General features: G+C 36.0%; 1 protein-coding gene across 1 annotated transcript in view; it reads left to right on the plus strand.

Moving 5' to 3' along the window:
- EYS (eyes shut homolog) overlaps positions 1 to 25,234 on the plus strand; it is an 872,934-nt gene that overhangs the window by 322,425 nt on the left and 525,275 nt on the right. The window lies entirely within an intron of this gene.

Consider the following 25,234-nt stretch of genomic DNA (forward strand, 5'->3'; position numbering starts at 1 on the left):
TAGATGGAAAATTAAACAAACGCATCAATTCAAAACACTTAGCAAGTAATCTAGTTTAGGAATGCATTTTATCAGAAAAAAATACGAGTTTCTCTAAGCACGGGTGATGCTTTAGGAGTAAAAGTAGTGGATGTGTTCACAGTCTTTGTTAAGAGATTGTATCATTGCTGCCACCTTGTGGCTTAAAATGAAGACAAAATAGTAATTTAAAATTTACAACTACACTGGGAGAAAGCCTGAGGATTTGACACTATTTACAGCCATACTGTGAGAGAACCTGAGGATCTGACACTAATGGTATTACTTCTAACTCAAACACCAATCTTTTTGCCATTCACGTATGTATGATTTAAAAGTGATTTTCTATAGCATTATGAGGATAAGGGCTACATAAACAATCTTGAAATCAGTTTTTGTTGTTTGCAATTATAGCCAAGGTTCATCTATATTATGATGTCAATACTAGAATGGCCATTCTATATCTGAATGTAGACTCTAACAGATGCTAATATAGATGCTTAAAGTATACTATGTAAGCAAATGACCGTACACAGTCTGGTTGCTGCACACTGACTACACTTCTGGTAATACAGTCATTAAAGAAAACCTGCCACAGCTGAAAATAGCCAAAGACAAATTTAGCCTAAGACCTATGTCTGTCTGTGTTCTAAATAGCCTAAGACCCGTGTTACTACTTTAATGCTTATTTGAATCAGTTTATGATTAGCCCTGATGTAAGTATGTGTTTCTGAGTTAAGGTGATTCTGAGGAGAGAAAAAAAAAAAAAAAATGGACTAAGCACAATTTTTTATGTTGTAACATGAAATTAGACATTTTTTTTCCAGTTATTTTAAAAATAATCTATTAATAAGAAGTGGAGCATTTTGAATATGATGAATGTTTATTATCATTTTTTCACACCAATTTATTTTCAGGATTTAACTGCAGGACTCTCCATCATCTTAGAACTGCATATTACATAGTATTAGAGGTACTGTTTTGGTAAATGATTTTGGCTCTCAATTCAGTAACAGAAAAAGAAATATCTAGTGAAGTCAAGAAAATCTGTTAAAATATTTGTAATTGCTTTTTTTTCATTTTCTTATACATACTGGGACATGAAACAATTTTGTAAAGAAGATATTTTAATTTTTGTAGTTTATATTTTTGTGTGTGTTCTTTGTAGATTAGTAACAAAAAATAGTTCTGTAGCTGCATAGTCTATATGTCTCATTAGCTCATATATTATAGCAGCTTGCAGTCTTACATGATAATAGTGGATTATATAGGCAAATGTGCAATTTCACCATTTTCAAGCAAAATTCTAGATTTTTGAATATTCTGCAATGATGTATTGGGCTATCAAATCACATCTTACTATTGTTTCTGGATAGCTTCTAGAAGCATTAGGTATATCGCAGAAGGTAACATGGCTTCTTCAGGTTTTCCTCAGATAAGTGAGCCAAATACATGAGAACAAAGTTGCATAAAGTAAAAAGATAAAAAGTTTATTTTCTGGATTGGACAAATACTGAACAGTTACAGAAAATGTTTGCAAGAGAATTGGTTTGAACTGTAAGCACCATGCAGCACATTTTTCTCAGAGCTGCTTGTCCTATTTGGCATAGCAGAACAGGAAAATTAGACGTATCATTGAATCACTGTATGCAAGCGTCATGATAAGCCAAACAAAAACAGCTCTTTCAGAAATATCAGTAGTTGAATCTGGGAGTATGAAATTTATCAGCCACAATGAAAATGAACCTGGACCAATGTTTTTATCTAACGCAGTTTCATTTCAATCATTAGAGTTGACCTCCTTTACACTCAGAAATGCTAAAAGACATTCTGCTTATTTTTATAATTACTCTTACTTAACATTAGATTTTTTCCCCTGTTAGCTTTTTTAGCACTTTTTCTTAAAAATAACAGCAACAAAACAAAGAAAATACTCAGTCTCAGGATAGCTAAGCAGTACCAGTACACAATATCTGACCCTGAGGCCAATTAGCCCTGTCTATGAAATTAAAGTTACTTAGCCTCTAAAACAGAATAACTCTATCCTAAATGCCTACTAGGAAAGATTCTTGGTTCACGTTAACTCTTGAATTGTGTGTAGGAATTGTTTTGGATGAGCACTAGGAACTGCTTGAGAATGTAACATTGATGGACAATGCAGATGCTTTGCCATGCTCTGGTAGTGTTTATTTTCCTGGTGGAAGCATAGCTGCTGGCAGCGACTGTGCAGAATTTTCTGAACTTGGTTGAAGTTGGGCCCACCACTATTAGTATTCATCATCCCTTATTGCTAGGAAATTCTTGGCTGGTCTTCTGTGGAAATTAATGGAATGGATTGGTAGCAGGGTTTTTTTGATGCTTTTGATAATACTTTTTTATTTCATCTAAATATTTTCAAATCTGTCTGATATAGCCAGTTCCTGAAAATCTAAAGAATCCATTGTGCAACAGCACATTCTCTTTACATAGAGAAATAAAGAATACAATAAAAAATAAAATACTCTTGTGCCAAGTTTCAAATCTGTGATAATGAGAATAGTAATTGAAAGCATTACTGTTAGTTAAAAATTTCCCTAGTAAGCTCATAATGTACTTGGCACTATTCATTTTTGAACCTTGCTGTCAAAACTAAAGGAACAACAAGTATCCCAGAACCAAAAGCTTTTCTTTGTGGATTACATCATAATAAAATAAAGTGCTGACAATGAGAAAAAATATTTTTTATTAAAAAATGAGAATAAGAACGTTTCCTAAATTAATACTTAAGCTTGGATTTTTAAATACAATTCATTTGTTACATAGTTACTGCCTCATTCCAGCTTATTCTTGTTCAACTTACTCTCTTTCTCCCTGCTGCCTTTTCAGTTTGGCACATGGCACAGCAGAGAAATGGATTTAGAAGCATTTCATGCATTTGTTTCCAGTGCACTGTGTTCCTGACTCTAATTCTCACTACAGCATAAACACTCAAATTAATGTCTCTGAACATTTATACACAGATGTATCTATTGTCAGCTGAATTCCCTGCTTGTACTGTATCCTTTTGTAGCATCTTTCCTGATGTTTCTGAGATTATACCCTAATAACGTCAATCCCTAATTAAAGCCTTTGGGTCTCCTTTGCTGTTACCAGCTTACTTACAGAGAAACTTTTAAGTGAAAATCTCTTTAGCTCTTCTTGTAAAATAATAGACAACAGTGTTTTCTGTGTGAGCTGGTATTTCTAGTGAGGTCCAATAATTTGGGATTTGGCTTTAATCCATATGACATGAAAACTTGGAAAGCTACACAAGTGTCACTTTATTCTGCATATCCAGAGAACTTCCACAAATTCATGCCATTTGCTATTTTGGCAGTATTGGCTGTGAGGTTTTTATTAAGATTGAAGATGCTAAGTGTGTTTTTCCTACTTTGTAACATGCCAATGGACTTTTGTTCCCTATATTAAAAAGGAAATTAGACTTAAATAACTATGTTTCCCTATGCTCTCTTTTGATCTCACATCCTTTATAACAGTTTTGGTGTTTACTTCAGTAGACTGAAGAAAATTTATCCTTCATCAGCATTTGAGTCCATCCAGTAGGTCCCATTCTATAATCTCGTCATTAACTGAAGTGCATTCCTAGTCTTACAATTTATCTTTTTTCCTCTTTGCTACTTTTTTTACATTTTCCTTTTTAAAAGACTTTACAATAAATACAGAACAATCATCCTCACAGTGTATTGATTCACTGTTTGGAATACACAGTAGCTGTACTAGTAAACTGAACAGTGCCAGTCTGAACTGCCAGAGCTCTACCCAAAATCTTTCTTTCTCTATCACTTACACTAAAGTATAAATTTCTTTCATTGTAACTGCATTAAAGATATGTGTGTTGCAACTGAATATAAAGATCTATATCTCAGTTAGGGAATTAAAATCCTCTGTGATGGGAATGTTTAAAAAGACTGAAAAATCATGCTGGTTCTAGGCTTCGAAATAACTCTTTACTGGAATGATGGTATTCATTAACAATACACATTATAAACAGTTAGTTCTTAATCACTATTAATCATTATCATTACATATACAAAATCATTAGTCCTTTACAAAATTAATCAATAAGCTGTAAGTGTGCAGTACCATGGAACTGATGCTGTTTGGCTAGGTTTGCTGGCTATCATTGTTGGTGGTTGTTAGTCACTGAGGTCAAGGTAGCCAGTCTCTAGAGCTCTTTGATGAGGAAAGCGAAAGCCAAAGTAGGCTGTTTTCTTTCTTCCGCATCTTTCCTCACTCATCATTGATGTTTTATGCTCCTCTGCCCCATCCCCAAAAGAAAAGGGTGATCTTATCTCCTCTTGACATCTTATTTTTGAATTGTTGGCTCCTTCTTATTCTGTTTATTCTGAAGAGTTGTTTTGGTTTTACCAGATATCTTTTCTATATGCTCATTCTTACCCTGCAGATTTTACTTCTTGCTCATGTTTTCCTGCACCCTATTTGTACAACTATATCACAAGTCTCCTTTTATCCCTTTCCTGTTATGGCTATTATTTATGTATTTAAGCCTAGCTGTGTTACAAAGTGCTATCAGTGGTATTAAAATATTACAGGATGCTTATACATTCTTTTCACTTGTTGCTGGTTTAGTGCTTATGTTTGGGTTCAAGGCAGGTAAGCATTAGTTACTGTTTGTTTAGATTGCTTCTAAGCACCCTTTTTGGGTGCAGTGGTCATCTCCAGCTGCACGTGATACAGATGAGAGTCTTGTCTAACATTGTGACTCATGGAGATCACATATATGTGTACTCCAGAAAAAAAATTACAGGTTGATTTGTAACATTATTTGTATGCCTCTAATTCTAGGACTTAACTTTTCAGAGATCACTCTGGCACTAAAATACCTCATCCCAATTAACTTTTACTAAGACAGAAGTTGCTAAATGCCAATGTCATGTTTAAATATAGGGCATAGTATCTTTCAAGTGCTTTAAGAATTTATCTGACATGTGAAAAAAATTGCCTCTATTTAAATACTCTTAAGATTTAAACCCGTTTGTTGCTTATCATGTCCTGTAAGAGGCTTGGTTTTCCTGCTGAAATACTATGTTACGTTTTTTAATGCGTTTGTTTCCAATATACTGTGTCCCTCTAATTCTCACTACATTTCATTTCATAACACCTTATTCACCATACATGAATTATTTCTGAACTCGTTTAGCTCATCCTATGCGCTCCTTTCCTAGCAATGCTGCTTCAACTAGTATTCAAGCCACAATCATCTTGTTCCTCTTTACTTACATAATAGTTTATGCCAGCTGACAGTTTGGATAACCATACTGTCAACCAAAGTTAGAGTTACTGTATCTGCTTCCTGTTACTTGCTCAGTTCATTCTCAAATATAACATCTCACTGTATAACTCCCTTCTTTGTCACTTGAGATTTGAAACCAAGTCTTTCCGAGCTCAAAAACTATTTTTACATTAATGCAACTGTCCGCTACCTATGCTAAGTTCTTAGAGAATGAGTACTCTCATGTCATTAGGATGTGCCTCATCTTATGCATAGCATAAACTTTTATTATAGTACTATTAGAGGAAAGCACCAAACTTTTTTTCCCCTCTTTCGGAGAGGATTTATTTGGAAAAAAACAAAAGCACCCTCTACATATTTCAGAACTATGCACAGATTTTTCTGTGCTAAGGAGTGTAATCAGGTGATTCCTAAATTAAGGCTGTGTAAATATCTCAAAGACACAAAAGCATACATATTTATGCATTATATTTCTAAGATACATTTATTTCTAAACAAATGGATCTTAAACTCAAGGAATTAGAAAGTAAATTGTCATATGGTTATAATTTGAATGATGAGTTCAATCTGCCTTCTGTTTTTAGTTGCACTCCTTGAAACTATTGCTTTTCCTTTCTTACTTTTTTTTTCCCAGAAGCAGTCAACAGCATCTGGCTTCTTAACTGGCATTTCTTGGAGGATGGAGCTGGTTCTTTGGCCAGCTCTTCCTCTGTTGCTGCAGAGTTTTTGCAAACCATTTGGCTACTGTGTATCTGACCAAGCTTTGCGCTGAACTTGTAATTTTACTTTCATTTTAGTACCAAGTTATATACTCTTACTTGAACCATCTTCAGAAGATTTATATAATCAGACAGGAGGTTTATTAATGAATTACCTAAAGCAAATTTATAAAAGGGCAAACAAGTGTCTCCTCCAAAGTAGCAAATGCATTATAGCTTTAATCACTGGTAGCACTGCTGACACTTATAAATGTGTAGTGTGATGCTTGTCACACTGCAGGATGTGAAACTGACTTTAAGGTTTTGACTGCCTTAGGCAAACAACAAAATACTGCTGTGCCTTCTCAGCAGCATGTACTAAACAGTCACTGACATTTTGCTACCCCTAGGGTACATTTTGACCATTACTCAACAGTTTTTGCAAACATAGCAGCACTTTTATTCAAAACCCCCATGAAACATGAAATTTAAAACAATGAACAATAAATACCTGGAAAAGCACCCCCCCACACACACACACCGAACATCTCATCAACTTTTCCTGCATGGACGGTAAAATTATTCCTCTTGGTATATTTACTCATTGAGTGATGCATTTTAAATAAATATTTTATAATCTCTTTCAGATACAGACACCTAAAAAGACATGAAAAGATCACTTTGATGAGCATAGGTTAAGTGGAGAGAGTACAGAATGGTTTCTAATACAATAGTGTACTTCAGGCATGGCTGTGAGTGCATGAAATGTGCTTAAAGTTATCCAAATACATCATGTATGTAGGTCCATTAAAAAAAAACAACAAAAAAAAAACAACTTCAAAGTGAATAACGTACTAATGCATGATTGCAACTAACAGGCAGCCAACAGCACCAGTTTCTAGGCTCTATTTTGAGATATGCCACATATTCTGAGAACTTCTAGGATAATCAGAGAACTACTAGGAGCTGCTGAAGGAACTTCAGGGTGTCTGCTGCTGCCAGGGAAGTGTAGCTTGCTTGGCTGCTTGCCAAAGGCACCTTGACTACTAGCAAGCTTTAGTAGCTTCTCTTGAGATCTGTCAGCTCAAATTCCTGATCAAAGGGTGCTTTGAGTGTTTTGTTTCCAACTGATTCCTTAATAAGGAGGGTCCAGCAGCCTTTCAGCAGGTGCTAATGAGGGACTCATATAACTGCCAGACATAGAACACAGCTAACAGAGGCAGAAGTTTGTACAGAAGGGGTCTAGAAACTCTGCTGAGGACAGTGTTTGTGTATTCAGCCATAATGGTGAGGTGCTGTGGGGCAAAGTCCTCAGCACCCACAGGAAGAACTACCATTGGCACGTCAGAGAGATCAACCAGGAATGTTCTCCTTAGGAAAGATACATCACTGCAGACCTGGAATTTTGGAGGTGTCTGGGGCTTCTCATTGAGCCCAGGGCCGGGAAAGACTGTGTCCTTGCCCACGAGAAGGTGTGTGCTGGTGGAAAATCTGTGTTGCCAAATGAGGAAACTGGGGGAGGAGGTCAGTAGACTGCACAGCATCAGAGATGATAAAAAGAGACCAGATCTTCTCCAAAACCATACAGATACAAGAGCCTGAACCTCAAACTGTATATTGAAAGAGGAATAAGCAGAGTGTGTGCTTGTCAGCTTTGGAAGTGAAGACTCATGTGAAGGCTGTCTGAGATCCCAGTGAGATTTGTAGCCCTGCACACAGACCTCTGATTCCTCTTGTTTTTCTCTTCTTCTGTGTCTCTTAGTGTACAAGCACTTCAGCCAAGACTGCTGCTCTTGTTTATCTTGATTTTAGCCAGGATTTCTACACTGTCTCCCACAACATCCTCGTAGAGAAAACTGGACAGATTGAAAGGGTTATGATCAATGCCACAAAACCCACCTGGAGGCTAGTCAGTGGTGGTGTACCCCAGGGAATGAGAAAGAAGCTTAGCAGCGTCCTGGGCTGTGTTAGAAAGAGGCCTGCCAGAAGGTTGAGGGAGGTTATTCTTTCCTTCTACTTACCACTGGAGAGGCCACATTGGAGTGCTGTGTCCAGTTCTGATCTCCCCTGCACAGGAGAGGCATGAACATGCTGGAGTGAGTCCAGCAAAGGTCACCAAGATGATTAAGAGTCTGGAGCATCTGATAAACTAGGAAATGCTGAGGTTGTTCAGCCTGGAGGAGAGAAAGGTTGGGAGATCTTATTGATGTGTATGAATAATTGATGTGGGGAGAAGAAAGAGATGGAGTAAAGACAACAGAGCCAGACTCTACAATGTTCTGCCTGGTGAACGGACAGCAGGCAGTGGGCACAAGTGAAAACAGAGGAAATTCTACTTAAATATACGAAAAAGTTCTACTGCAAGGTTAATCACTATAACAGATTACCCAGAGATGTTGTAGAGTCTCCCTGGAGTTATTCAAAACCTGACTGGACACAAACATGAGAAGGCTGATGTAGTTGACTCTGCTGTGGGTGGAGGAGGTTGGACTAGATGATCTCAAGAGATCTTATCTACCCTCAATGATTTTACGACTTTCTCTTTCTGTAATCACCTATATTTTTCATCTGTTAAAATGTACAGATCCCTCAAAGTTTTGGGATCACTAGGTGATTTCTACTATAGTTTGCCAAAAGTATGCCTAAACCAGCACTAGTTACTCTACACCTCAAATGTTTTTTAAATAAAATCTAATCCTATGCTTGAAATATTTGAAGCATGTGAAATTTCTTATTTGCAGTTTTTCAATTCTGATATGTACTGGGGATTCTGACATTTTTAAATAACAAGTTTCTCATGTGCCTATAAAATTATGTGATTATCATACAAGTAATTAATATATTTAGGAATAATCAAAAAACTTAATGAAGCAGAAACATCCAAGTGATATTAGTTCAACAGTTTCTGGTTATAAAAAGATCTGTATAGGAATATTTAAAAGAAAAACCATGAAGGCAATGGCAAAAAAAAAGAAAGATTGAACAGTACTTCTGTTAAGTTCAATTCCTCCTCTGGTGGCTGAAGTGGGAAGGCAGAAAAAAAACATGGGTTTCATTTCTTCTCCTTATGCAGAAGAGGTCAGACTGGCAATGTCAGTGTCTGTAAGCATAATTTATAACATGTTGGCATCATTTGTAACAGACTGATAAAAAATTCTGAGTCATACTCATTCTTCCCCTTGTCTTGTGGTGTCCCATGCACTGAGGAGGTGTAAAGAAGGAGGCGGCTGAAAATCCCTTCCCATCTGAGGTGGAACCACGAAGTAAACTCTTAGAGCAGACTCAGATGCCTTTTTTCTTTCTTTCTTCAAACCTAAGCATCTAATTCCTTGACTTCAAGGTCATGTCAAACTATGTAAGAGAAAATGCACAGCAAAGTGGGCATGTGCAACTGGAAGGACATTAAGGGCAGGATCGAAGGAGAAATACATCTTTCATCTTTAAGGAGCACATTTTTAAACTGCAAAAGCAGATACTGACCAGTTTGAAATATGTAAGGACAGGTAAATTCAGTAGCCTGGGGCCTGTAGAAGGCAGAAGAGGTAGAAGAACTAACTTTGCAAGCAATTGCCAAAAGCTGAAATGGAAAATACTTTTTTTTTTTTTTTTTTTAATATATGAACTCAACAATTTAATTTAGAATGTGCTCAAAGGCACTGAGATGAAGAAGGCAGAGGTTTAGAGAAACAGTTTGGACCATCTCAGGATATTCCAGGTTTGAAGGTTTGAAGGTAAGATGAGTATGCTTTAAAGGCACATATATGAGCAAAAGTACCAGATGAAAGAGTGGATAAAACTAAAGGGGAAATTTAAAAGAGAAAGAGTATTGGATGCTGCTGATGAGATTTGGACTGATAAGGAAAGACAATTGACCAAAAAATGCCTCATTGCCTTTGGTGCCTTTGATTTTTTTTCCCCTGTGTGTGTATATATATATATATATATATATATATATATATATATATAGCATAATATATATATATATATATATATATATATAGCATAGTATAATCTGTAAAGTGTGTGCATTCTCTTTAATAATCAGAATTTTTATGCCTGCCAGACTTTCAATGGAAGTCATTCCTCCCATCATGTTGTATAGGAATGGTAATAAAATAAAAATTCAGTGATTGTTGTCTTTTTTATTTTCTGTGGCTATCGTTCTGGACCGTATCAGAAATGCTGCCACCTCTAACTATTCTTTGAGGGAGAAACTGAGAATTAAAACTAGAATGGATAGAAGATGCACAGTGAACAGAAGAATGGCCAAAAAAGTATTTGAGGCAGTCTTCACTACCTCATTATTTCTAATCTAAATCCATTATAATGCGTATCTGTTGCAGATGATTCATAATGGACTCAATTTTGCTTGTTCTTTTGCCCTTCATTTAACAGATCCTTGAAAGTATATGGACTTTTTTTTCAGGAAACCTTAGTAAAATAGGAAGTTCAAACAAACAAACAAAAAATGGTGCTGACACTTTAAAAATGGCTCATTAGAAATGAATGGGAAAACCATCTGTCATTGTTAGCTACAGATTAGATGTTTCATGCATCAGCAATGTCTAATTCACGCACAAAGGAGTAAAATTTAGAAAGGACCATGGGCATTGCTGCTGACACTGTATCCTATTGAACCATAGAGAATGAGTAATAAGCAATTCTACATAAAAAGACAGGATGTAGATCACCTTCCTCTTTACTATAAAATCTTTATTTTTCTGCTTTGGTAAAAAGTCATTAATAAAATCTACATGTTGCACTTGTTAAAACAGATCAGACTTTATCAGTTTCATAGGTGTTCTTCATTTTATCTGGCTACCTAATGTGATTCTAAGAATCAATATGGTCATAAATGAATTGCATAAGTTTTATGCCAAGGTGGTTTAATGTTACTTTTTTAAAAATTTTATTTTGTATTGAAATAACTTTCCAGCCAAAATAAATGAAAGGTTTTATCTTAAATTACGAGGAATTTTCTTTTAAAGTAGATAAAGATTTTTTAGTGTAGAAATCTCTATTTATATATATCGAACAACGTACAAGACTATTTTGCAGAAAGTGTTTCTCTCTTTTGGAGATGAAAAATAAAAAATGAAATCCTGATGACAAGATTTTAGTTATGGCAACTAATTAAATATTAAATATTAAAATATAAAAAAAGTAAATATTTTCTGGTCCAGACAATATTGATCTCCATCACAGTGATTAGATGAGTATATTATAGTCTCATCTTTAGGTCACTAGGATGAGGAAGATAATATATATGATAAATAATTCCACAAGACTGTTAACAGAGTAGAATATAATCTAGCATAGGTAAGACTGGCAGCATTTGGCCAATTCTGCTAGAAATGGGAAAAAAAATCATTAAAAAAATCCTTTGTTATTCTGAAAATAAATATAACAGTTGTCTTTAAAAACTTCAAGATTGTACTACCAATTACAAAATTAGTTGGGTATAATTATATGTTTCCAAAATACATACTCGGAAAAGTATGAATTAAAGCAATTGCCTCTTTGAAGTGGATGAGTATTTTCTATATATATGAATGATAGGACAATATGAAATACATACACATATGTATACATTGTGTACAGTGATTCTAGCATAAGTAAATTGTACATGATACATAACTAAAAAATGAGCATTGTCTTCCCCACCACTAGTTTTTACAGGTAATATAATTTTGGTTAGTACTCTTCTTGATTTTGTCTGGATTTTAGGCCATTTTGTTCTGTTAGATCAAAAGAAGGTATTATTGGAAATTTTATTTATACTACAATTACTGATAACACAGTAATTTTGTCTAAAACAATACTAGCTCTTCAGCAATATCAAGCAGACTAAGGTAGGATCTGTGATTATCACATTTTCTTCCACCAAATACCACTTCTAATGTGTGAAAAAAAAATCTATCACAGTGAAAATAGGAAGGTTTTGTCTTTGAAGATCACAAGGAAGGAAAGGACAGCAGAAATATAAAAGTCACTCTCTCCATGAGCATTCGTAAGTATTGTTATGTATGTCTCTTAGGCTTGTTCATTCCGTATCTGGAAGGGGCAGTCATAAAATTTTCATAGGTTTGCTCTATTGAAATAACTCAGTGAGATAGCCTGAGTAGAAAGTTGGATTGTTTATATTACAGTAGATATCAAAGATAGATAAAGACATAACTGACACATGGAGACCAATTCAGAATCATTTTTGTAGGTTGATTTTGTAGTTTTATATCAGGACAATAATCTTTTTAAGGAAAAAAATATTTTTGAAGTGCTAGTTGTGAGGAGGTCACAAGAATTCTACCTTGTAACAGAGTCTGTAGTAGGGAAATCTCTGTCTCATCTTATGACTGTACTGTTTGAGCAGAGTATATCTATCTTACTGAACATTGTGAAACACAGAGTTGAACTTAATATCCTTACTTTTGCTCTTTTCCTGTTACTTTTATGCTTGGAAATTGTGGTACAACTATAAAATAAAATTTTTCTTTTTCTTTTTTTTTCACTTTAAAAGTTCTTCTCAGGTAAACTTAAGCAAGGGCTATGTTAGGTTATCTTTGGTGAATTTTGTTGTGGCAAGATGAAATGTTGTTGCCCAGCTGTTTGTTGGAAGTTACAATCCCCACACAGGATTAGATTAAGAGATCAGTTTGACATACTAGCTTAAATCGTTATTGAAAGTCGGACTTAATAGAATTGGGTCACTTTATGCAAAAACCTTTTTCTTTTCTTTTTGATTACAGATTTGAGAATGAAGATATCCTTGCTCCTTAATGCTTTTCCTAAATGTTCTGGTGTGCCTCTAAGTACTGATGACAAAGAAAGCATTTTCCAAATGCTTTATTTTGTACAGGTTTCTTTGAAAATCCTACTTTAGGTAGTTAAAATTAACACTGTGAGAGCTGTTCATATGCTAAATGATTCACTAGATGCACTTTGATGTGTAATTAACTACTGATGAGTGTTGAAAATGCTTGAATATTGTTCTGGAAAAGATTTAAACATTGGTATTATATTTTTAAGCAATTTCCTGATGACCTTATGTCTTCCAGTATATTAGATAACATAGTTGTCTTTCATAGAATCATAGAATCAGTGAGGTTGGAAGGGACCTCTGGAGATCATCTAGTCCAACTTCCCTGCTCAGCAGGGTCACCTACAGCATGTTAGACAGGGTTGCATCCAGGCGGGCCTTGAAGATCTCCAGAGAAGGAGACTCCACAACCTCTCTGGGCAACCTGTGCCAGTGCTCCGTCACTCTCACGGGGAAGAAATTCCCCCTCACATTCCCCCCTGTCTGAATGGCAGCACAGCCCTCCGGTGGATCAGCCACTCCTCTCAATTTAGTATCATCAGCTAACTTGCTGAGGAGGCACTCTGTCTCCTCATCCGTGTCATTGATGAAGTTGAACAGGATGGGACCCAGGACTGAGCCCTGGGGGATGCCACTAGCCACAGGCCTCCAGCTGGATTCCATGCCACTGATGACGACCCTCTGAGCTCTGCCTTTCAGCCAGTTCTCAATCCACCTCACTGTCCACTCGTCTAACCCACACTTCCTGAGCTTCTCTAGGAGGATGTTATGGGAGACAGTGTCAAAAGCCTTGCTGAAGTCAAGGTACACAACGTCCACTGCTCTCCCCTCATCTACCCAGACAGTCATTCCATCAGAGAAGGCTATCAGATTGGTTTAACAGGATTTCCCCTTGGTGAATCCATGCTGGCTACTCCTGATCACCTTCTTTTCCTCCATATGTCTGGAGATGACATCCAGAATGAGCTGTTCCATCACCTTTCCAAGGATGGAGGTGAGACTGACCGGCCTATAGTTGCCTGGGTCCTTCTTCTTGGCCTTCTTGAAGACTGGAGTGACACTGGCTTTCTTCCAGTCCTCAGGCACCTCTCCAGTTCTCCATGACTTTTCGAAGATGATGGAGAGCAGCCTGGCAACAACATGCACCAGCTCCCTCTGTCCCTGTGGGTGCATCCCATCAGGGCCCATGGATTTGTGAATGTCTAGCCTGCCCAGAAGGTCTCTAATCCTTTCCTCCTCAACCAAAGGAAAGTCTTCCCTTCTCCAGACTTTCTCCTTTGTCTCCAGGCTGCAGGATTCCTGGGGGCTGCCCTTAGCAGTGAAGACTGAAGCAAAGAAGGCATTCAGTAATTCTGCCTTCTCTGTATCCCTTGTCACCAGGGCCCCCGCCCCATTCAGGAGCGGGCCACATTTTCCCCGGTCCTCCTCTTGCTGCTGATGTATTTGAAGAAGCCCTTCCTATTGTCCTTTACAACCCTTGCCAGACTCAATTCCAAGTCGGCCTTACTTGTTTACAACAAAAAAAAAGGGATTATTTTTTCAGTTTGATTTTTAAGATCTGTTGGAGTACTTTTATTTTCAATAAAAGAAGATAGAGCATGGATAAATAGTTGATAGGTGATAGAATGCCAAAGCTTTTATTCCATATCCACTACCTATAATATATATTCATCTTATTCTTAAAACTGTAATATATACTTACCTATATGAGTAAAACTATAAAAGTTTATCCTTGTTATCTGCACTTAAAAACTTTTCTTCCTCTACTTAAACTTCAATGTTGTTATTGTTAATATTGTTAATAATTTTATATATAGTACATTTATTCTCCTTTAACAAATCTCTTCTAGACAAATAATGTATTTTTTAAGCATTTTTACTGTTTTTCTGTATTATTTTTTTCTGGAAGAATTCTATTTTAGGCAATTTCCAACAAGTAGAATTTACCCATAATGCCTGTAATTAAATTTGCTCTTCTGGATAATTCAGTTGTTACATACATAAACTTGAACTTTCCATTTCTACAGAGGTTCATGAACCTTTCAGACAAAATTACAAGTTTGTGGAATTCTAAATATCTTTTTACTTATGTTTCAATAAGCTTTGATAGATCTGACATTCCTTCTTTTTTTAATTTGAATCTCTTAGAGTGCATATGTGTTATTAATTTCTCCTTGTTTTCTTCCAGAGTCCTAGATTTTGGATCATGCATAATGCATACACTCTGGTTCAGTCCTGGACTTCAGTCTAAAATAAATTATATAGTTCTCAGAGGAAGGGAACGTAGGCCCAAAACACGACAGTGTCCACCCATATCCATTGGTATGTCAGTAGCCAGTCCACATCACAGAGACCTAGCTTTGTGTAGTATGTGTGTAAGTCAGTCCACACCTTTTCTCCCAGACCTCAAGGCTTGCTATCTGTGGGTAATGGAAAGAGTAGCTGCAGTCTTAGTGACTTAGAATGATTTGTTTAGTACATGTTCAATTCTCATTTACCAACATATGATAATAAGACACTGTTTTGTATTGTGGTTCTTGATATGTTTACTCTCTCTGACTTTTTAAGTGGTGATTTGGTACTTTTTCATATTTTCTGTCATTTTTTTTTAATCTGTAAGTAATCGTTGTATATAACTATACGTAAGAACGATAGGTGAACACTATACATAGTCGTTCTTAACGCCTTGGATAATAACTAAAACTATAAATCACAAGTACAAAAAATATCCCAGAAGTGTGAAATACAGAATCACAGAATCGCAAAATGGGTAAGGTTGGAAGCCTGCTCAAGCAGGGTCACCTAGAGAATGTTAGACAGGATTTCATCCAGGCGGGTTTTGAATATCTCCAGAGAAGGAGACTCCAGAACATATATATACATATATATAATACACACATATATATATGTATGTGTGTTGTTGTAATTTCTAATGAATTCCTGCTAAATCTAAAATGGGAGTTTCAGAAGGTAACACTTATGGGAAGGATTTTTCCAACTCTTTTCTATGTGGTCATGGTCATGAACAAGGCTTCTAATGCCAAATACTGTGTTTTCTAGCACCAGGCCAAATGACCTGACCTACAGTAATGATGTCAAATTTCTCTTCTGTTATTATATCTTCCTTAATTAGAAATGTTCAGTGGTTGTACTCTTTTCAGAACAAACGTTCCTTCTTATGACACTGCTGTCTAGTGAAAGTTGTACTAGTGACTTTTAATTTTAGTCTTTCTGTGCTGAAATAATTTCATCTGGCTTTGTGGATTGGCATATTTGCTGCAAAATCCTTCTTGAGATACATATGCAGATAGTTTGATGGATATGAAGAAAAACTGGGTGGTAGTCCTCATCTCCATGATCCAGTATTCTGAAGGTTGCATTTAACTTTATATATCTAACAGAGGTACCTAAGTTCTGAAGCCTACTTGCACTGTTCTCTTTACTGTCAGTGAAGACAGAGATGGAGAGATTTCTCCAGAAAGCAGTTTAGCTCATTTGAGATCAGAGATCAGAACTTTTAGGTTACTTATCTCTCTCCATTGAAAAAGTAGGAATGCTAAAGAGATTTAACTCCTAATATAAAAACTTTCAATGCTTAAAATTGCATGGGGGAAGGACAGGTCTGTGCCTGACCTGTGTGCTCTGTGACATTTATGCAGGTCCAGATCACTCAGCTGTCTAAGTGAGGGGTAGCTTACTTTAGGGCGGGTTTTAGTTCAGCCTGTGAGTACATTTTTGAAGTGAATCTACTAGTTATTCTAGTTACCAGGAGCTGGTTGATTTGCAATATGTAATGATCCTTTGCATGCAAACGGAAGTTCTTTTAGATGAAACTAAACAAGAGGAAGCACTCAAAGTTCATCTAGTGTGATCCACTACTGAACACACAGCCTATGGGACAAAACTAGAACTAGTCTGAAGTAAACCTGCCAAAACTCATATAGCGGATGTGTTGAATCTGTACCACCTATTTTGCTCTACAGATAGTCTCCTTTTGTGCCACATTTCTCAATATATAGCTATAGCCTTTAGACCCCTTCTTTCCTCTATGCCCAGATTTTACTCCAAAGGATAAAGATTGCTGGCATCTGTATCGCATCCTAGCATGGAGTCATGACATTTCCAGGATGTGCAGTACAAAGAAGACTTACCTCCTACTGCATAGGCACAACCAACAAAACTGAGGAACTTGACTGCAAGTATCACTGTTTAAAGTGAGACTAAGATGATAAAAATGGTATGTTAGATGTCTTTTGCAGAAGTTGTTGATACTTTCTTTCATTCAGTATAACATGAATTGCTAAAATTTGAGTCGTGGATTATTTCTTACTGCCTAAAAAACTTGCAGTGATCAATAATGTTCACATGACAATTCTGTTGAGCCCCTAGGACTAGGATCAGCAATATATGGTTTCTTTCAGGTGATACCAATGGCTGCTGGTAACAAATCCTAGCTCCCCTATATTCAGTCAGTTTAAGTTTTGCTATTATTAAGAGATAATACACAAACAGCTATTCAGTCAGTGAAGTTATGTAAATAGTTTAAAAAGTAATATATTCATAATAAATAATAGATTGTTTTACAAATAGAAGTATTTAGCTTATGAATTGCATTGAATTGGATTGTATTCAACAACCTTCATACCTTATATAGTACAGAGAAGGAGAGTGAAAGTTGTTCTAACAAGTTTAACCAAGTTAGGTATCTTAGGACATACTTCCTACAGACTTTACTGTACAGTTCTTTTATGGATGCATTTAATTTCTGTTGTATAATGGCAGCAATATCCATTTCAATTCGTGCATTATTATTAGTCATCCTACTGTTAGATGTATTTTGCATTACAAGATGGGCACTTCTTTGAAGCTTGAAGCAATCAAGCACATAAAAATGAGATCTTCTGTGCATGGCTGTTATCACCTGGTACCATTCTGCATCTATTTTATCTGTACTTGGGTACACCCACTTCAGATTCAGCTTGAATACTGCAAGCTAAGCCCATACTTTCCATTATGGAAAAATACTATTTTCCATTATAGCCAGCATCTACATCTCTGTTACATTAAGAAATTCTGGATGTATGTGTGACAAAGATAACAATTTTATTTTCCTTAATTTCAGCTTCTCATCATTCTAACAGTTGATTAAAGCAGATGGACTCTTTTATGTCTTTTAATTGCTAAATTGATACTCACCTATCAGCTTATTCAGTGAAAGATGAATTGCTCTCTCCTCACCTATTGATTTAACCTTTGGAGATGGTTGAGGGGAAAGAGGTGATATTTCTTCCTGTGGGGTTAATTTCTTGCTGTATACATTTACACAGTTTGCAAAGATATTTGTCATTTGGTCATGACAGACATGAGTGTATTGGAGAATCAGAACCACTGGGTAATGAATGAGCTCATATGGATAAACTTCTTGACTGTTCCTTCAATTAATCTTTTTACGCCCTGAATTTCGTTGTTGAAATAATAAATCAAACCACTCTATTGTTTACTTTACTGCTAATGAAACTTCGCACTGCCAGATTGACAGCCCAAGAAGCTGAGATTCCTTATTGACTAACCACAATATTGGTAGTTTTATACCACTTACTTGCACTGAATTGAGAAGATAAAGAAGGTAGTTTGGTCCCTCTTTGGTTTGCTCAAATTAATGATTCAATTTACAAACAAAGGTGATAAAAAATGATACTGTAATCTTGAAGGATGTCCCACTGAATCCAGACTGAAACTTGTCCTTCAGTCCAGACTGAAACATATCTGACCTACTGAAATGCCAGTGTTAACTGGGGCAACATTTAGGCACCTGTGTATTGTCTGGATAAGAAGTGGCCAAGGTGGCATTATTGTTTCTAAAAGCTTGGCTGCTATAGAGTCCTCTGAGTGTTAAAAATTTCAGATAATAGTAATCCATGGAGACTAGATATGAATGGTGATTGTATCTTCACAGACATTTTGAGTATACAAGGTTATACACATTTCCACTTAATTCTTTTTACTAAGTATTATATTCATAGTGAAGGTTTTGCTTAAGAGCTAGGTCTCAACACAGGATTGTATCAATCTGTTAGCTAAATGCAAAGAGAAAGAACCTTGTGGAGCTTTTCTAAACCACAATGAAATATATCTAATTTATGAAATATATGTACTTTACTTCTAACTCAACGGTTATAACTTAATGAGTTATTCAGGACAAATGCAAGCAACAAGACATGTTCCCTTAAGCAAATATGAAAGTACTTCCACTGTGCCCAACACTCTTTACAACAGCCAGGTGGACCTTAGAGATAAGTAGTACACCTGCAGTGAATTGTATGATTCAGTTCAGGAGTTGAAATAGAAGCCATTGGTGTAGAAAGTATCTTCTGTTATTCACAATATCCAGAAGTTTTTTGACTCACATCAGAACAGTGCCATGAGTGAGCAAGTTTGTAACACAGCATTTTTATTCTAGCAGTTAATTGGTCCTGCACTCTAACTACAGCAATAAGCAGAGTTAATATAATAAGCAAAGTTTTAATCTTTGACATTCTTTTTCTTTAAGACTGCCTCAATCATCTAAAGATTCTAGTCCATTGTTGTGTAAAAGATGTTGTAAAGATTAATATGTATGTTCCATGTTGGAATATGTAAAAAAAAAATAAAAACTGGAATGGAGTAAATAACTAGTTTCATATAAATTTCATCATAAATTTCAATTAATCATTTGATGATTAATTTTTCCATGCTGCTGGAGCAGGTTCACTTACAGATTGCTGTCATTTTTTCGATGTCTTTCACCCTGGTGCTAATGCTGTACTGTTAAAAAATTATGTTGAGATTTAATCTCAGATGTTTATCATTCGTGATCTGCAGCTCAGTGTCCCTGTCAAACCGGAGTCTCTCATGAGGATTCTGGAGGGACTTCTTTCTGCCTCCTTTACATGCAGTATAAAAATGGTTATTTCCACACTTTTTCATTAAAAAAGAGTTTTGGCTGTCAGGCTATTTGTCCTTACTGATGTGAAAAGTGCAGATAAGTGGTTGCACCAATGAGCATTTAATATGGCTTTAAAAAGGAGGGAGTAATGATTTTCTGAGAAAGTACAGGAAATGAAGGAACGACCAATGCTGATTTTTGTTGAGGATTTAAGAAGGTGGGGTCTATGTATTGAAAAAATACATGAAAAGATGCTTCTTGTGCCTCCATGTACACCCCTACTGTAGTTTCTTGATTGAAAACAACTGGGACTGAATGCAGGTACTGTACCCTCTCCCCACACCGATCCATATACACACAGTAAAGTTTGCAGAAGGGAGGCAGGCTGTTTCAAATCACTGCTACAGTCGTGCTTGATACAGATTGGATATCAATTTCCTTAGTGCACACTGTGGTACTGTTCGACCACTGCTAGGCAGTCTAACTCAGCATTTCCAGTCTTTTCGGCAATATGCTCAAGCATATTGTCTAATGGAAGTAGCCAAAACACATGTCCCAGTAATACTTGTGAACAGAAGTGCCCTTTTATGGAGGGAATATATATGGAAAGAAAAGTTCACTGTTAGTTCAATGAATGTTTAAACAGTCTAATAGTCAAAATTATCTAGTGTTGAAAAACTTCAATAATAACACATTTTAAATTGTTGCACAAGCAAATTTACCATTACCTACATCTTTCCTCTGGTTTTAGGATCACCCTTCCATTGTCCCTCTGGGTCCTGAGATCAGTGATTTTCTCAGAAGGAACTGGGATGGGGATGGGAATGGAGTCATGACATGTCATCAGCACCTCCAGGTCTTCATCAGGAGGAGTGTGATGTTTGTGTGTGTGTGTGGGGGGGGGGGGGGTCTTGAGCCTACATGGATTATTTTCCTGTTTCCTTATACCAGCCCACTTTCCACCCTGGGACTGCCAGCTGCAGTGTGACAGCTGCCCCCACCCCAGCTCCCTGTCACAAAGGGCTGTTGTTTGCCCTGTTGTTTGTCTGCTGGGAGAAGAGGTTTGTCACCTGCTTCCCCGGGGGGCCCGGCCAGGAGCTGGAGCAGGGCAGGTAGCAGGCCCTGGTGCCCCGGTGCAGGCAGTTAAACCAGCACAGCCCAGCTCAGGCCAAGGCCAGGCCTGAGCCTCTGCATGGCCAAGTCAGCACTGAGCCTGGAGCTTCTGACTGGGAAGGACAAGAGTCGTATTTAATGAGTTACAAAGGGAGAGTTTTAGGATAGAGAAGAAACACGGAAGTAATGGTAAAGAGAGACTTGGACTGGAATTCAGGGAGAGATGGAGAGACAAGAGTGGGAATTTGAGAACATCTGGGAGTGACATATGAGAGTGGAGAACAAAAAACAATAGAAGAACATCAGAGAAAATCATAACAGATTTTGCATGTGCAAGCTGATGGAATATGTAAGATGCATCAGATCTCTGAGGAACAGAGAGAGTTAAACTTTCAGAGAATAAAAGAAGATGGTTGTGAAAGGAAAGAAGAGAGAGAAAATGGAATAACTGAAGCTGCTATGGTGACTCTAAATGTACATCTTTGGATTTTTGTGGTGTGTGTTGGTGAATGGTAATCTAAATTCGAAGCCGTTCATCTACCAAAAATGAGTTCTCATTTTACTACTTTAGACAATTGAATAGCCTCCAGCTTAAGAAAAATAAAGTAATCACCTAGCACTGCAGGTTTGCAGGGTGTTAGTTTTTATTGAATGCACAAGAAAATATAAACCCTTGCTATTGAATGGATGGTTATTGTGCATACAGTATATCTAATAAGGCTGACCTAATCTTCACTGAATGTCCTGCCTTTTCTCTTCAAGATCCTACCAAACAAAGAGGCAGGTGAATGATGGGCACAGTGTGTCTGAGAGTTCAGTTCAGGAGCCCAGTTCTTTTAACTAAACCACTAAGAAAAAGTGGTGCTAGAGGCTTTTTTGTGCTTGCATATAGCATTTGTTCTACACAAACACCTACGTTTGTGACTAAGACAAGTGCTTTGACCAGTGTCTTCTGAAAATTTGACACAAAATACAGAGGACTAAAAAGACTGATTTCTTCTGTTATACGATGCAAGGCAACTGAAAGCAAAATAGTTCCTTCTGAAATCTGTTTTAAGATCAGGTAAAATTAGTTTCATTATTGCTTTGATCAAGATTTGTCATTTTTCCTATGCTTCTAACTGAGCAGAATTGGAATGAGTACACTGGTAGGTTTTTCCAATTGGCAGAAAGTCACTGAGTAATTCTGAAGTTCAAAATAGACTGTCAGTCCTTATGGTGTGACAAAAAGATGACTTTGACTCAGGGTGGATCTTGTGAACGTGTATAAATACCTAATGGGAAGGAGTAAAGAAGATGGAGACAGATTTATGTCAGTGGTAGCCAGTGAAAGGACAAGAAGCAATGGGAACAAATTGAAATATAGAAAATTACTTTTGTTCAGAGTAAAAAACTTATTTATTCCAAGGGTGTCAAACACTGGAACAAGTTGTGTAGGGAGGATGTAGAGTCTCCATCCTTGGAGATATTCAAAACCCAACTAGATATAATCCTGAGCAACTTGCTCAAGCTGATGCTTTTTTGAACAGGAATGTTGGACTAGATGGTCTCCAGAGATCCCTTCCTACCTCAACCATTCTGTGATTCCTAAGAATCTTCCTTATATTTTGATTCCTTAAAACTCATAAGGTAGCATATAAGGCAAGTGATAGTAATATGTTCCATTGCAATGTGAGAAATAAAAAGGATGTTTAAACTGATGAGAACCCAGTAATTCAATACTTAGCTGATCATATAGCATTACAGCAATTTATACCTTAATAGTAGGGTTTTTTTGGATACCCATTCCTGGCTGCAGGTTGCAGTTTTTAACTGGGACTTCGATGTTTAAGTGCGTAGTAACATCCAAAACCATGGATAACATTTATAATGATTATTTTTCATTATCTTCTGCTGTATGGAAAACTCTTAAAGCTATGGAAAGCTGTATGGAGAATTAACAGAGATTATGAAAGCTGATCCATATGGGTTGGAGGAGTTCTTGTACAGATAAGGAATAATCAGTATTATATATTGTTATCTGAATGAATAATGTAAAGCAAGCAATCATGCATGGCGTTATATTGTGATATCAAGGAAAATACTTAAGTTCGGTTATCTAAAATAGAGCGTGCATGTAGTATATGGAGTAAGGCAAATTAAAATTAGGAATTTTAAAATCAGCTTATATCTTCTATTTTTTCTTACTACATGTGCCAGTGTATGATTTCTCTTTGTGAAAATGCTGTAAATTACTTTGCTGCTCAATAGAAGAAACCCTTATTAAAATTGCATTTCAAAAATACATTGAATTATTTTCAAGAAAAATTAACTTTCTAACTATTTTTTTGTCAAAATTTTCATTACAACTGATTGTAAATTATAGAGCAGAAAGAGCATGGCAGTGGAATACTGCTATTTTTGATGCTTCTAATGGATTATTGTCTCCTTGCTTTTCTTCATAAACATTACAAACAAGTATGCAATTGAAGGATGAGCGCAGAAGATTCTTTTTGCTTAATAGCAAAAGAATTGTAAAAGTAAGTCAGCTGTTTTCATAATTAGCCTGAAAATGTATGATATGCCTTATTTGTGGATTGGCTGAGGTTTAATTTAAAATTTTGTCACTCTTTCATAAATACCAAAATTTTTATAAGAAAATCTTTGTAATATTTTCTAAATTTATGACTTAGTAATATGTGAAAAAGATGGTAATTCTATTTGTTTGTTAGAGCAAATGCATAAAATATTTTCCAATTTAGAGTCTTAACTCTTTCTTGAGCTTAGGCTATTTACTGCCTTACTACTTCAGCTTTATGAGAGTTTAGCAGATGATAATTTTTTTCAGATATTCAAAAAATGTATTTATACACACACACACAGAGTACTTTAGCTTTTTTGTATAGATATACATATATGGCATATTATGGCTTAAAAAAAACCAGTCTTTCACAGAATTTCTAAAGAAATTCTGAATATATTCCTCCTGTATATTTTACAGAAATATTTATTAAATTCTGACAGATAACTAAAAAGTTTCCAGGCAATAGCAGTCATTCATACCTAGGGGAATTTTTTATTAAAATGTTTGTTCATAGGATTGTTTTTATTTATACATTCATTAACCTATAGCTTACATTTTAGATTGCTTTTATGAAACTTGATATTATTTGAGTACCAAATATTGACAAATTCAAAATAGCATACATAATTTCTAAACAACTCAAGAATAAACATAAAGCTGAATATAGAACATTTCCTATATTTGCATATTTTCTTTAAAAGGTATATGAAACCTTAATGATATTTTGCTGGTAGTCTTAGACCTTTCTTCTAAGTTATTTGATTAAAAAAGAGCAGAAATAAGTTGAACAATGACTATTGTATCTTTGTATGGTCTCATTAAAACATGTCCTACCTATTTCTTTTTCTTCTTTTTGCAGAACCTAGAAATCTTCCTGATTTTTTCATGCAGTGAATGAAACTGTCCTGTTAAAAAAAATGCCTATGTTTTAGACTTTTTATCAAATAATATATAAGAATATTAGCTATAGTTTTGTATTCTATACTCTTAATATTCTAATACCTTGTAACATTGTCAAAATGGCACAGTTCTTGTTACTACAAAGTGAAGTCTTGATGCATTTTTGCACATTTAAGGAGGACACCTAGCAATTCAAATGAGAATGAAGTAAAACTGTGTTATTAGTTGACTCCTTTGCACCTTTGCCTCCGATTTGATAGCTGGCAGGGAGCCAGGATAGGACTGGCTACTTATGTACTCTAGATAATTGCCTTGTTTCAGTGATTTCCATCTGACATAATGTTCCCTTGGACCATCCAAAATAGTTTTGATAACTCAAAGACTATTATGAAACTCATTAGGGAAAAGAATGGAATGGAGCATGTTTCATTTTTGCCCCTTTGCACATCGATTGCACCTGTAAAAGTTGGACCAGTTGAGAACTGAACCCTACCCTCCTTCCACAAAGTGAAAGATTCTCCATTTTGTGAGCTTTCTAAGCTGTATGTGGAGCATTGACAAGGCATTACATATCAGCTTGTAGTTGTTCATTGATAATAATTTATTCAAAATCTTATAAGGAATATCTAGGGAAAAAAAGAAAATTACAAAATAATTAACATCTAAAATGTCCAATCAGTGAAATTGTGACAGGCAGTTCTAGGCAGTTCTAGTGTCAGTGATTTAGAAACACATCATTTGTAGTAAAGACCCTACTATTATGGATTAACCCTTCAGGAGAAAGTTAAATCGGATACTAAATAAACAGCAAACAGAACCTGTCATTCAGTGTTAAATCAGGGTGTATTGCTTCCATGTATCAAGTGGATGATATCATGAGTATCAAAATGAAACAGCATCTTTGCAC

Source organism: Rhea pennata, chromosome 3 (assembly GCF_028389875.1).
Source record: "Rhea pennata isolate bPtePen1 chromosome 3, bPtePen1.pri, whole genome shotgun sequence".
In the NCBI taxonomy this organism is placed as follows: Eukaryota; Metazoa; Chordata; class Aves; order Rheiformes; family Rheidae; genus Rhea; species Rhea pennata.